This window comes from Uranotaenia lowii, chromosome 1 (genome assembly GCF_029784155.1).
Source record: "Uranotaenia lowii strain MFRU-FL chromosome 1, ASM2978415v1, whole genome shotgun sequence".
Classification (NCBI taxonomy): domain Eukaryota; kingdom Metazoa; phylum Arthropoda; class Insecta; order Diptera; family Culicidae; genus Uranotaenia; species Uranotaenia lowii.
This window is the reverse complement of record NC_073691.1, coordinates 155,312,437-155,325,557: the sequence shown is the minus strand read 5'-3', so window position 1 is coordinate 155,325,557 and position 13,121 is coordinate 155,312,437. Positions and strand designations below refer to the sequence as shown.

General features: G+C 37.8%; 1 long non-coding RNA gene across 1 annotated transcript; it reads right to left on the bottom strand.

Moving 5' to 3' along the window:
• Positions 1-4,749: 4,749 nt before the first annotated feature.
• LOC129743792 (uncharacterized) lies at positions 4,750-6,721 on the bottom strand. Its single transcript, XR_008736681.1, has 4 exons — positions 6,454-6,721; positions 6,317-6,385; positions 5,954-6,257; positions 4,750-4,876 (listed from the first exon to the last, which is right to left on the bottom strand). It is a non-coding gene; the product is annotated as an uncharacterized LOC129743792 (long non-coding RNA).
• Between the last annotated feature and the right edge of the window lie 6,400 nt (positions 6,722-13,121).

Below are 13,121 nucleotides of genomic sequence, written 5' to 3'. Positions count from 1 at the left end.
GTGCTTGAGGTCACAATACATGAAAAATATTGAACAATAAAAAAAAATAAATAAATAAATGAATATTGGAAAAAATTGCTGGACACGTTAAAAAAAAAAACTAACTCAAAAAAAATGGATAGTCTATTACAAAAAAAAAATCTTTTTTCGTAGTAACAAATTTAAGCTATAAGTGCTGCACAAAAAAAAATTTTTTTTTGTTCGTTTATTTGTAGCCAAAAGGGAAAACCAAAGAAATCGAAAGGAACAAAGAAAAATCTGGCTAAGGAACTGAAAGCCGAAAAGGCTAAAACGATGGAACTGATGGAAAGACTTCAAAAGCTCGAGGAAGAAAATAAATCACTGCAAAGTCTTCATAAAAACCGCCAGCCGCCAGTAGTGTAGAGTTTGATAAGGAGCCAGGAGCATCAAGCACGAAGCATACAGATAATCCTACGGGCGAAGTAGTACATCTTTCTACAGCTATGGTCCCAGAGGAAACAAGGTTCGCGTCGCTTGTGAAGGTACCCGGAGCAATAAATACACAGAGCGTTGATCGACCAATTACATCTACAACTCAGGAGGAAACAAGGTTTGCATCTTCGATAAATCAATTGGCACTTTCAACAATAGCTATACCAGAGTGCAAATCTCTATCCGAGGGCGACGAAATTGATAGGCCAACGTTTGAAATGTGGCTAGAAATGCTTAAAAATTGTATGTAATTGGCGGGTATATCTGATGAGTTGACTCAATTCACTGTTTTCAAAGTGAAAGCGGGACCTCGTCTGTTACAAATTTATAATAACACGCGATCAGATGGTAATGCACCGGATATGTCGCTCCAGCCTTTTTCTAACGCTGTGCATAGATTAAAATGTTATTTCGGATCAGTTTCGGACGTCATGTTGCAGCGGCGTAAATTAGCCGGCATGATACAAAAAGTTGAAGAGTCAGACTTAGCTTTTGTGAACAGAGTAGCGACAACGGCTAGATTATGCGATTTCGAAGGAAATAAGGAGTTTGAAGAGATTATTAGAGCTGTAGCGGAACATGCGACCTACAAGTAGGTGAGGATTAATCTTTACATTACTTTAATAAGATACATTTTTTTAAAATAAATTATGGCTATTCATGAAACAGGTCAGGGTTGCAGCCCTAAAAATTCAGAATAGAGGAGGTACCTATGCAGAGTTTATTGACAAAGTTCGTGAAATAGAGTCTATAAGACTCAATGAAGAGATTTTCGCGGCGTCTCACAGAAATACTGAGCCCGCTGTGGTTGCTCCTGTACGGGCAGGAACATCGGCGGAAACACGTAGAAGCTTTGAACAACCTCGTACCAGCTACCCTAAACCATTTTATGGCGGAGTCAAGCAAAATAGAGGACGATACAATCCTAGAAATAATTTTCAACCTCATGGTTACGAACGTCAACAACCAGCAGCTTTCTATAACAACAGACGATACCAACCATACGATGGTCAACGATGGAAAATGAGTAAACCTGAAATCCGTTCTAAATTTGACCCAAGTAACGACCCTCGTGAAAACTGGAGATGCCGCGGTTGCAATAGCCCGTACCACGATATTAAAAATTGCACGAATTCTAACTTGGATTGTTGGAATTGCGGAGCACATGGCCACATCCAAAGAGCTTGCCCGTTTCCAACGCATAACAAAAACAGAACTCATCAAGTCACTCAAAATCCAGAAACATCATCCAATGAGGTGGCTTTACTGGAGGGAGAACCATGCATCGCGAAATCAGACCCACAAGTGAGTGAAGAAAATGATTCTCTTAATGCTAAATAGTATGACACATTGAAATATTTTTTGGTTGTTTTAATTTGAATTTTATTTTATTTTTAAAACGTATTTGAATTATTTCTTACTATTACGTAATGTTGAGGTTCTAAATATCAAAAGGAAACTGATAAATAAAGAAATATACTTTAGAGAGAAACAGAATGTGTCTTACTACATAACTGAAATGGAATTATCAAAATATTAATGTATATTTATGTCTACAGATATCAGAATACCAAAATTATCAATTTGCCTCAATGGATCCATTGGGTTTTGCTACAATAGGTATCATAGCGGACGAAGGCATAATATTGGCTAAGGTAGCTGGTCTAGACTGCAACTTTTTAGTCGACTCTGGTGCACAAGTCAACACTTTTACTGCGGATTTGTTTAGAATTCTGAGCACCGATGAGAAATACCGGCATGAAGTAGTTAATTATAAAAAAGGAACCGATCGCCCTTTGACTGCTTATGCAACCAAGGATTGCATACAGGTAATTGCAACATTTGAAGCCCCACTCTTTATAACTAATGACCGGCCAATACTCCTGGAAAAGTTTTACGTGGTAAATGAAGCAAGATCCTTGCTTGGAAGGACCACCGCTTTAAGGCACAGCGTTCTTATGCTGGGGTTGAAAGTTCCACTCCCGACAAATGTGATCGATCGTGAGAATCATCAGATCGGTTGTCACGTGGCCTCGATTGAGAAAACAGAACCGTTTCCAAAGTTTAATATTCCACCAGTTAAGATCAGTTATGATACGGCAAAAGCTCCCTGTCGTAATATTTTTACAAACATCCCTCATGCACTGATGCCCTTGGTAGAAGAGCGCTTGAAGCACTTAGTGGCCACGGACATCATCGAACCAGTTTGCGAAGGCATGGATACACAATTCTGCTCGTCTATGCTTGTGATCCCAAAGGGCACGGATGACATTCGACTTGTAATCGACCTACGGGGCCCAAATCGTTACATCCACAGAACTCCATTTTCGATGCCAACCATGGAATCTATTCTAGCGGATTTAAGTGGTTCAATTTGGTTTTCAACGGTTGACCTCTCAAACGCTTACTTCCATGTTGAACTGGATGTCACATGTCGTCACTTAACGAATTTCTTCACGGAATTCGGAATGTTCCGTTACGTCCGACTTCCCTTTGGTCTGTGCAACGCACCAGATCTGTTTCAGGAGATCTTGCAAAGGCAGATCCTGGGTGATTGTGAGGGCTGCAGGAATTATCTGGACGATTTAATAATCTACGGAAAAGCTAAAGAAGAACATGACAAAAGATTAAGAGTCGTTTTAGCAAGATTACAGCAACACAATGTAAAGCTCAACAATTCCAAATGTGTATTTGGGAGTCGCTCAGTAATGTTCTTGGGATTTAAACTGACGTCTAATGGTTGGGAAGTATCAGAGGAGAAGATGAGTGCGATTCAGAACTTCAGGCGACCTAGTAACTGCAGCGAGGTAAAGAGCTTTTTAGGTCTCATCACGTTTATGGACAAGTTTATACAAGGCAGAGCTGATTTGACTAGATATCTAAGAGCCTTATCTAATGCAGAGACCTTTCAATGGACTGACAATGAAGAACGCGAATTCAACAATTTGCGTAATAAGGCTTTGAAAGCAATTAAAACTCTCGGATACTACAATTCCACAGATAGGACGGAACTATATGTTGATGCTAGTCCTTTCGGTCTCGGAGCAGTCCTTGTACAGTTCGACCAAAAGGGATCTCCGAGGGTCATCGCATGTGCATCTAAAACGCTTACGACTGCAGAACACAACTATCCGCAAATTCAAAGAGAGGCTCTAGCCATAGTCTGGGGAGTAGAGCGATTCCGGTTCTATCTCCTCGGGCGGTCTTTCGTTATCCGGTCAGATGCGGAAGCTAATGAGTACATATTCAATACAAACCACAGACTCGGCAAACGAGCCGTAACTCGCGCTGAAACATGGGCACTACGCCTTCAGCCATTTGATTTCGTAGTTAAAAGAGTACCCGGCAAGGAAAATATTGCGGATGCTCTTTCACGGCTAATCAAAGAATCGCAAAATGCAATTCCCTTTGATGATAACGACGATGCTCATCTGATTTTCTCCCTTGATGCCGCAATAATGCAGATTACCTGCACACTATTAATTTTTTGGTGTAAATTTATGTCAAATTGGATGCACAAAATTGAAGCATCACTTTTGACCTAAAATTACATCATGAAAAACAGAAACGCTTGAAGCCATAAATTCTTTGACATAAATTAAATGTCATATTTGATATAATATTATATCAACGATGATGTAAATTTCTGTCTAAGGGGACGCACAAAAGGAAAGCATCTTTTTTGACATAAATTTAGATTTTCTCGGAAATAACGTAGCGTTCTGTTAAATTTTGATGACAGAAGCTTTCGGAACCATAAATTTTTAGAGAAAAACATTTGCATGGACATAAATTTTGGTTATGTTTCAGTTTGCAAAAATACTAGTTATTAAACGTTATTAATGTTTAAAATTATTGAAATGAAATGACATAAAGCTTTAATGCGATTTCAATAATGTGAAGATAATATTTAATAAAAAGTATTTTTACAAAATTCTTACTAAATATTTATGACCATGAAAATATATTTCTCTAAAAATTTGTGCTACCGGAAGCTTAATGCATGAAGTAAGTAAGTAAATTTACCTAAAACATTAGCCTTATGATTTTTTACGAAGTTTATTTACATTAATGTAACATTAGATGTACGAAATTAAAACATCGCATGGGGCATGAAATACATTGAGTTTATCATAAAATTTAATTTACTTGTCATTTGATAGTTTTAGCTATATATTTGCAAAGACGTAAATATTGAGAGATATATATATATTGAACCATTGTGATATTTCATAAGAGAAGATTAATTTCTATGTATATGTATAACACAGACCGAATTTTCGTTTATTGATTGTTTATTTGGAAGAAAATAATAACTTACAATCTTTTAAAAATATTTTACATTATAAATCACACTTCGTCAGGATAATAAAGTGCACTAGCGATGAATATGCCCCTATAGTGAATTCATGTCGTAATTGAACTGTTGGAGAAAAAAATCAACAAACACGGAAATTAAAAAAATACATTTAAAAAAATTGAAATTGTTTTGACTAACAATATTAATACTTATAATGTTTCACAAGTGTATTTTTTATTTTAATTCCTGTACCAAATTTTAATTCTTTATTGCATTCCGTGAATTGAAAATGAGGTAGCTAGTTTTGCCAATTAAAATTTTCAATTTCACTTTCAGTTTAAAAAAAAAATAAGTATAAGAATTAGAAACAGTATTCTATTTGAGTGATTGAGAGTAAAAATCAAAATAATCATCAAAATTCAGTATAGTCATGATCGCAATCAGATTTTTAAAGAAGGATTCAAATGAACAACATCAAAAAACTTGAAGCAACATATGTTGAGGTTACCATTAAAAAATACAGAATGAGATCAAATAAAAAAGAAGATGAAGTTCAATCACAATATTCGTAAAAAATTCAAAGATTACAATTGGTTTTTTTTATATGATCTTATTCTTAGTCATGAATATCTACATGCTCTACACGTGAAAAATATTCATACTACGTACGGTGTTAATAAAATCACCTTCACTTATACAACTACTGAAATTCATATATGACATGTATCGTGCATTGAAACGCCTGAAGGTATACGACTCCTATGAAATCTATAAATGCTTTTATCTGTGCTAATTTTCCAAGCAGTTTCACCAGGCTAGGCGTTAGTTAAACCTCGATAAGCGCTTATATTTAAACATTGTTCGGACAACACAGATAATGGAAAGGAAAAGTCTCGTTTGTTTGACATATAAAACTGCTGCTAACTGCTCGGAAAATTAGCTCAGATAAAAGCATTTATAGAATTCATAAGAGTCGTCAATGCAGGCGTTTCCATGCACGATACATGCCATTGCCTAAATGAATTTCAGTAGTTGCATAAGTGAAGATGATATTATTAACATCGTAAGTAGTATGAAGTTCTTTGTGGTATGAATATGTTTCAGGTGTAGAGATTTAAAAATACCAATTGCATGTGAACCACCAATATTCCTTTCATCGTAAGTGTGTGTTCCAAAATAAATTTACTTAGTTTGTATTACCTTTTTATCCCGCCACCTGATCAGTCTGGTAAACCAACGAGTTTTCATCTGAAGCCGACGAATCCACAAGTGATAGTAACGTCACGGAAATGGTTTGCTCATGTTGTATCATGAGTCGCTAACCCATGCTTTGCCACCGGTGCCGTTCTGCGACAATCGGCTAGGGAGGGAGGGGGGATCTGAAGAGTATCTGAAGCACTTTCCGCATCGAGCGAGATACTTCGGCCAAGTACGTTGTCATCCGTTCGACTAGATCCCGATAGAGCCCGGTCAGTTGATGCCAAACGCTCGTGCCCACTGGAATCTGAAATAAGGAATTGAACAGATAAACTGTTCTAATTTATGAAATTTAAAAAGAGTTACCTTTGGCTGGAGAAATTTTTTTCATCGATATCACAGCTTCCAATACAAAAAAACTTTGACAACCGATACCTGTAATAAGATAAGATTGATTAAAACAAAAATTGACAAGACATATTTTGAATAGTTACGTTACAAACCTTGGTAGATAAATATTTATGCAGTTGCTCATCATCATTGAACTTCTCTTAAACTCCCTCGAAGCGATGCAGCGGAATCTTGGTAGCCAGCTGTTCCGCGATGCCTTTAAGAAATCCATCGATCCCGGTCTTTGCAACAATCCCACTTCCGTTGTTCAGATTATTGCTTACCTTAGTTGCTGGCACCGGTGCTACCGATCAATCCGGTTCCCACAAAGCGTTTCAAATCAGCTAGAAAATAAAGCAGATTCCGCGGAATAATGGATGTTTTTGTTGACATGCAAAATTTTACTTTTGACAATTTTCACTTTTCACACTTATTCCGTTTAGTTACAGCGGTTGCCACTGCACTGCAAAACAAACACCGTTCAATTTTAGAGCAATCGAGCAGCCAGTCATGGTGATTGAACCCAATATGGAACAAATTATAAACTTGCGAATTTGATTACCGCCATCTTTGTCAATTTGGTCCGATTGACAAAACGCATCGAACGGATTAAATTTTATTCGATGTAAAATTATTTGCATTCTAGATTAGGTAAGCTCAAAAATAGGTCTTCTAATCCATAAAGATCGTATAAATTTATGAATTGGTGATTTGTGTTTGTGTGTGTGTTGTTTATATTCGAATTGATGTAAAATTATAGCTTTTCATGATTAGGATAAAAAAAATAGGTGATCAAGCGTTTCTGGCACGTTTAATTTTATAAAATTTTTGGTGTGTGGGAAGATATAGAAAAGTGTTCGGAAATGGATCAGGAAATTCAGATGGTTCACGAAGCGTTGATTTCAAATTATTGGCCAAAAGAGCTCAGAAAGTTTGAAGCTCAGCGGAAAACCATTTATTCGCTAGGATCCTCGCTTTTCAAAGGGGACAGAGTTATTTTACCGCAAAATCTTCGGCTACAAGCTTTAAAATATGCACATGAGGGTCACGTGGGCGAAACCGCCATGAAAAAAATAATGCGGGAATATTTTTGGTGGCCGGGGATGTCCCTGGACACAGTGCGTTTTGTAAAGGACTGTGAAACTTGTGCTCTATTGTCAAAAAAGAACCCACCATTGCCATTATCACCGAGAGAGATGCCAGAAGGTCCTTGGGAAATCGTGCAAATTGATTTCCTGGCAGTTCCCAAGTGTGGTTCTGGGGAGTTCCTCGTTGCTGTTGATACGCACTCACGATTTTTGTCTGTTGTTGAGATGAAAAACACCGATGCAGGGAGCACCAATGCAGCTCTCTGCGAGATATTCAAGCTCTGGGGATGCCCTCTAGTATTGCAGAGTGATAACGGTCCACCTTTTCAGGGGTCTGGCTTTGTAAACTTTTGGGAGGCCAGGGGTGTAAAAGTGCGTAAATCTATACCACTAAATCCGCAAACGAATGGTCTAGTGGAAAGACAGAACCAAGGTCTGATAAAAGCCTTAGCTGCAGCACAATTAGAAGGCTCGAACTGGAGGAAAGCCCTCCAAGAGTATGTACATAGGCACAATACACTAGTACCCCACTCACGTCTCGGTGTAACCCCATTTGAACTGATGGTGGGGTGGAAATTCCGCGGAACGTTTCCCAGCCTATGGAATCATAACGGTTCTAAATGAATTGATGTTGAAGACATTCGCGAACGCGACGCGGAAACCAAACTTACTGATAAAAAGTATGCAGATTCTTCTCGCGGTGCATCAGATTCTGATATAAAAATTGGTGACACGGTACTAATGGCTCAACCTCGTAAATTGAAAACTGATCCAACATTCTCCAAAGAAAGATTTAAGGTTGTAGCTCGACAAGGGGCAAAAATCGTAATCGCGAGTCGGGGCGGTATCCAGTACTGCCGAAAGGTGGATGATGTAAAAAAAGCACCAATAAACGACTCTCGTGAATTGACCGATGAATTGACAAACGAAATCGCAGATAATCCGGATCCAGGTTTCACAGAGCTACCATTTCTTGACAATCCCAATCTCGGGACGTCAGCTTCTTTGCCGGGAGAAATGCATCACGATTTGGAGACAAATACAAGAAAAGTTGTTACACGGCGTCAACAAGGATGCACAGTTCAGCGGCCGTCTAGATTCAACGATGATTTCATCTACTTAATTTACAACTAGTGTAGAGGCAAGAGCGAATGTAGGAGAAAGAGCTAAAATAGAGGAGAAGAAAACTGAATTATAACTATTTGATTTTACCACTTACCTTGTTCTCAATATAATCCATATTTCTAGACGTGTTGAATCATTCTTTTCCAATCAAAGTAATCGGAAGAAAGTCCATAGAGAAGAACCTAAAAGAAAAACAAAAAAAAGTTAAGAAATTCAAACTACCCAATAAACATTTTGGTTGCTTAAGAAAGGCAATTCGCTGAACAAAAGCTGAGCTAAAGCGTAATTGCTGCTTCAGCTTAATGGTTGAATAAAGACAAACTATAACCATGTTTCAGCGTTTAAAGAAGTCTCAGTGCAGCCAATGAAAGGAGTTGAAGAGTTGCTTCCATAACACTATTTCAGCCTTTGTTCAACCATTCGCTACCATTGGAATTTGACAGACTGTGAACTGTGGTAAAATTGCCTTGCATGATGGCGGCTTGATTGGAATAAGAGGGGAGTTTTTGTTTTCTTTATGCAATGAGATTTTTTTTATAATTTCTCATTTAGCTTAATTTTGAAATAAAGAATAAATTTTCTCACAAATTTTATTTTTGGTGCCCAAAACTGAAAAAAAGATCATTTCTCTCACACTTATTTTTAAAAAAATATTCGGTTGAGAGGCATGTTGGTCGCTTAAGATCGACAAATTTTCATCGCGCCGCAGACTTCATGATTGGTTCTGCGTACTGCGGCATGCGACTAACAAGCCGGAGGTTTAAAAGTCGGGGCAGTTGAAACGAAAAAAAAACAACACAGAGGGGAAAAAGTGAGTGCTAAACATCTGACAGACAGACAGACATTTGACTTTTTTTTTATTTTTATTTTTTTGAAGATCCGTCAATTGACGTTTAATGACGTTTGCTGAATAACTTCTCCAGATCAAGATGATTAAAGGCTGAAGACACGTGAATTAGTGAATTTTTGAGACCTTCTTTCAGCCAGATTGCTGATTAAAAATTGAACCACGATATTTGTTCACCGTTTATTCAGCAAAAAGTGTTTGTTGGGTACTTACCTCTTGCCAATCGTAAACTTGTTTTGCTTGTTGTTGTTGGAATCACGGCCAAATGGATATCTGTCAAATGGTATCAACGCACTTTATAATGACGAAATAGACCGGCAATTATGTACCTAAACAAAAATCATTAAAATCAAAGGACTGAAGCAACTGTCAAATCACATACAAACGGACCGTACCGACTTTTTGGAACCAGAACGTCAGTTCCCCTTTGCTTTCAATGGCATTTTGGAACCAAAACGTCAGTGCGGTACTGAAATGTCAGTTCGGCAATTTCCTTCTCTTTCAGCCCCTTGATTAAAATCTCAATCAACTGTGGTAAAGAAATGCCACTGAAAAAAAATTATCCTTCAAGTTTGTGTGACGATTAGTTTAGTTTGCTTGTATTAGTGCGGTCGAAAAATATTCCATATCTGAACACACCAATACTTGCACAAAGAATCGAAGTAGTATGAAGACAAAAAAAATAGCTTCAATCTTACAACGACTTTTGGTGCGGACGGACGTTTCTAGCGAGTCGGGATTACAGTAATTTAAACGGTTGTTTTGAAGATTGACCAATTTCGGAAAATCATGGACTACGACAGTAACAATGAAATTTTTTTTGCTGGAAATCGAGGCAAAAATTCACTGTGTACACAGTAAATTTATTTTTGCTGGTTTTTGTCCCACTGACTTTCCAGCAAAAACTTGCTATGCTGGTTTTCAGCAATACAAATTGCTGGAAACCAGCTATTTCTTTCAAAACAACCGGCTGTATTTAGTACCGAATTTATATTTTAATTCAAAATTAAATATTGAATACTGACTGTACATATAATGAGCAATGAAAAACTATTATTTTCTTTCATTTTTAAATTATATTTGTATTTATTTCCAACAGCTTTTTTTTTAATTTTCCAACACCGGCTCTGGAGTGGCAGCTTTGTGCCAAAGTGTTGATCATTCGCCACCAGAGAAAAGAGTTCTGATCAGTATCTTTTATGAAATCTGTCCAATAAAAACTCACCCTTGACCTATGTCTGGTTGCTAGGAGGAAAATAAAAATAATGTGACAACTCGATTGCTGATTTTCCAGCAAACAAGATCATTTGCTGGAAAGAACAGCAATTTGAAAACCGATTGCTGATTTTTCGGCAAGTATGACAAGAACACAACCGATTACTGAAAAATCCAGCAATAAGAAAATCGATTGCTGGTTTCCCGCAAAAAATTGGATTGCTGAACGTTTCCAGCAATTTTTTTTGCTGGAAATCGAGGCAAAAGTTTACTGTGTAGTTTTCTAAAACTTAAAGCAGTATGCCTGATGGGGGTCAATTGTTGCGTTCAGGGATGAAAATTTTTCTAACTGTCTAGACACTGAATCCAGTTTCCGCAAACAGAGCGAAACAAGATCATCCCAAACATGATCTACGATCGGTTGGTTCTGTCTAGTGATTGATGAGAAGAGGAAAATACCTTTATCCAGCCCGAATCAAAAGTCATCGATTTTTTTTCTCCGAAAAACACATTCTCTTTCAGCAAATCGACCGGCGTGCGGTCTCAACTACACGATTAACTTTATCCTCTTCATTGGAGACCCAAAATTGAACTCTATCATGGGATTGTCGCCATCATACAACGCAGACTGCGACATACTAAAAACAACCCTGTCACCGGACCCCTCGAGATGATTGATGATTACCCGCTGCGTGTGCTCATGTGACCAAGTCGATTCCTATTTTTTTCTTAAATTATTATAGAAGACTCAAAAAAAAAATCAAATCTTTACATTGCTCCTATTGGGACTGTATAGAATCCAACATCGACTTCGACACGATCTAATGTTCCTCGAGTGTACCTTTATGAAAAGATTCACTTTCAAGTCATTAGGTTCACTTTTGCTCAACTTCGACCAACTCCGCCTTTTTCGCGGGATCTGCCAGATTGTGTGCAATTAACTATCGATTCGATCTCAGACCATGTTTTCGCCTTTCGATGTTGAAATAAATGGATTAGAAAAATTGAAAGACAATAAAGTTACGTCTAAGCTGAGGGATACTTTACTCTTGTGCGTTGCTCATTAACCTTATTGTTCGGGTCAGTAGATGCTGCTCTGACAAATAAAATATTTCGCGAAGGAGGACTTTTTGAATGTAACAAGTCGCTCGTTAATATCTATGGACAATCGGAGCTGATACAGAATCTCGTCTATTTATTGTCGTTATAAATTGTTCTTTGTTCGTCAACCGATTCCCGACCGACGAACGGTTTCAGATTCTTCCCTTCGAATATATGATTGAGCAATGATCCCCTCAACGATTGCTCAAATGATCACGACACACCGACACCGGTACGGAACAAAACAATATATGTAGGTCCTGCTGGGAACGCTAACCTCAAAAAGGTGATTCATTTGTTTCCGCTCCGTCAACCAGAACCTAAGTGGGCGGTGTATGGCTTCAAGAATCAAGTGTACAGAAGCACGCAAAAAAAATACTTCGAACCCACTTGTTTGTTATGACCCTAAGAAGTTGGTTCGCAACGATCTGTGAAAAGAGAGAAAGGGATCAGATCGGTCAACCAGAAAGTTCCTCTTTTTTCCATTCCAACAAGTGCATCATTCTTTTTCCGGTATCGTAGATCAGTAGAGAAGAATCAACTTGAATGAAAACTGAAACCTAAGGGCTGTCCCAACGGTAGATGCAAAACACGGTTTTCGACCACGCTAAAACAGTCCGGCTGGCACCGGCGCGGTGGCGTAAATCGCTGTTTTAGCACAGTTATCGATTTCAAAATTCCCAACAGTTATACGCCTTTGTTCCAAATTCATGCAAATTTGGAACAGGATTTCAAAATATACGACAGACCGATTTAGTTCACGGTGAGAAAATTTTAGCCAACAATGATTTCTTTCACACATGTTTGGGTAACATTGGGTGTGATAATAGTTTCTTTTTGAGATATTATTTAAATGTTTTTTTCGCTTCAACCAGCCTACACGTAACATAAATTGAGAATAGATGTTAATAAAAACCATATCAAGTATAAATAATAGATGTCACATTATTCTAGATTTATTATAATTAAATAAAAAGCTTTTCATTTGGGCTCGACGAGTTAGTGAATCCAGTCAGCGTTCTAAAATTTGAAAAAAAAAAATAAACGAAAAGAAAATTTTAATACTTTTTCGATGAGATACCTACTTATGTAGAAAAATGGACTTCTCATTATGCCTCGGGTGCTCGTTATGCCCTCATCTCCCCTAAATTAAATATTTAATTGTTTATGTCAAGCTTCCGAGATTCGCTCAGGATAGCTGATCTCTGAACGCTGTTTCCAAAGCTCTCTCAGGTAGTGAGAAGAACCGCCTTCAATTACTTTGTGAGCAGAGAACATGTTGCACGACACTTATTCCTGTATTATCGGAGAGCATACGTTGCTTGTCTTGTTCGCGGCGGAGTGGAATTCTATATCGTCAGCACCCATTGGAGGTTCGCTAACAAGATAATTCCCCGTTCCTTGT